The sequence below is a fragment of the Rhinopithecus bieti genome, unplaced genomic scaffold (assembly GCF_001698545.2).
Source record: "Rhinopithecus bieti isolate Rb0 unplaced genomic scaffold, ASM169854v2 scaffold_7509, whole genome shotgun sequence".
Taxonomy (NCBI): Eukaryota; Metazoa; Chordata; class Mammalia; order Primates; family Cercopithecidae; genus Rhinopithecus; species Rhinopithecus bieti.
Window position 1 is genome coordinate 1,860,482 of NW_016805750.1, and position 2,046 is coordinate 1,862,527.

General features: G+C 40.6%; 1 pseudogene; it reads left to right on the forward strand.

The window, feature by feature from the left end:
- The first annotated feature begins 651 nt into the window (after positions 1–651).
- Positions 652–1,690, forward strand: LOC108530590 (transcription initiation factor TFIID subunit 9-like; annotated as a pseudogene).
- Positions 1,691–2,046: the final 356 nt, after the last annotated feature.

Below are 2,046 nucleotides of genomic sequence, written 5' to 3' on the forward strand. Positions count from 1 at the left end.
ATAGTTTCTCCTGCGAGCAAACCTTATTAAGAACAGAGTGTTTTGGCATGTTTTTAAATGGTTCCTTTTCCTATCCCCCTGCTGGAAACACAAGGGGATATTTCTCTGATATTTGCTTTGAGAACCTGGTAGAGCTCCTGGAGGTAAAACTCAACAAAAGTATGTGTGCTGGGGAATGAATGAGTCCCCCTCGAGTTTTCAACGCAGACTTGTCCACACTGTGCAGTTAGTTACTTACAGTTCAGGTTTCCCTAACCTGTCACTGTTTTCCCTGGAGGCCTCCGTCCGAGGGTCTTGGCTCCAGTTACTTGTGCTTGTCTGCCTTTGCCTGCCGGTCACTCCAATTTCAGGGGCCATGATAGTTTGCCCTGTGACCTCACTGTTCTTACACATCTAAGAATTGATTTTTCAGTTGGTTTAGCGGTTTACTTGTAGTGGCAATGTCTAAGCTGCTTGCATGCCAGGCCAAAAACTAATAGTCCAACTTTATCTTCGCTTTTAGGGAAAGTATTTACAAAGGTCCTCACTTTGTCATTCCTGTCAATTACCTTTGAAACTTTTCTTTAAATGTTTAAAATCTTCACTGTCTACCTATAAATTTACCATGTTGAGTGCTCTTCATTACTTTCTGTACATTGACGTTTCCACCTGGTTTTCTTTTCCTCCAGCCTGTAGAAATTGCTTTAATCATGTTTTAAATGGTCCTTCCCGTAATGTGAAGGGCGCCTGAGCGAGGCGCTCGGAGCCGTGGTAGGGAGGACCATGTTGCTTCCGAACATGGTAGAGCTCCTGGAGGTAAAACCTGCTCACCAGTACACCAGGGGTTGGAAAAACTGCACTAGACAAAGAACCTGTGTCAAAATCAGGACCAAAATGCATTAATGTGGGTGATTCAGCTCGAGAAGTCTGATTATCGGATATCATGGAGCCTGGCAAGATGGCTTCTCCCAAGAGCATGCCGAAAGATGCACGGGTGATGGCACAAATCCTGAAGGATCTGGGAATTACAGAATATGAGCCAAGAGTTATAAATCAGATGTTGTAGTTTGCCTTCCAATATGTGACCACAATTCTAGATGATGCAAAAATTTATTCCAGCCATGCTATGAAAGCTACCGTTGATGCAGATGATGTGCGATTGGCAATCCAGTTCCACGCTGACCAGTCTTACCTCTCCTCCCCCAAGAGATTTTTTTATTAGATATCACAAGGCAACGAAATCAAACCCCTTTCCATTAAGCCATATTCAGGTCCTAGGTTGCCACCTGATAGATACTGCTTAACAGCTCCAAACTATAATCTGAAATCTTTACAGAAAAAGGCATCAACTTCCACGGGAAGAATAACCATCCTATGGTTAAGTGTTGATTCAGTTACTAGCAGACCAAGTACTGTCCCACACTAGGCACACCAACCCCACAGACCATGTCTGTTTCAACTAAAGTAGGGACTCCCGTGTCCCTCACAGGGCAAAGGTTTACAGTACAGATGCCTACTTCACAGTCTCCAGCTGTGAAAGCTTCAATTCCTGCAGCATCAGCAGTTCAGAATGTTCTGATTAATCCATCATTAATTGGTTCCAAAAACATTCTTATTTACCACTAATATGGTGTTACCACAAAATACTGCCAATGAATCATCAAATGCATTGAAAAAACGTGAAGATGTTGATGGCTATGATAATTTGTAAGTTAGCCTTGCTGCATGTAACATGTATACTTGGTCTTGAATTCATCGTACTGATATTAAACATGCATGCTGGATGTTTTCAAGTTGTATTTTAGAAAACTTTAATAATATTTAATGAGTAAATACAATTACCATACTTTTCAATTGAAATGAAGGTTTTCATCAGCCTTAAAAGTGTAAGAAAATCAAGTTGTCATTCATTAATTTGAAAAAAAAAGGTAATGTTTTAAATGTTGGTGTGCTAGATCAAGTTCTTTCAACTTTTCTCTGAAAAAGTATTATTTTGCCTTTATATTTGAAAGATATTTTTGCTGGGTATAGAATCCCAAGTTGACAGGTTATTTTTCTCCTCTCCCC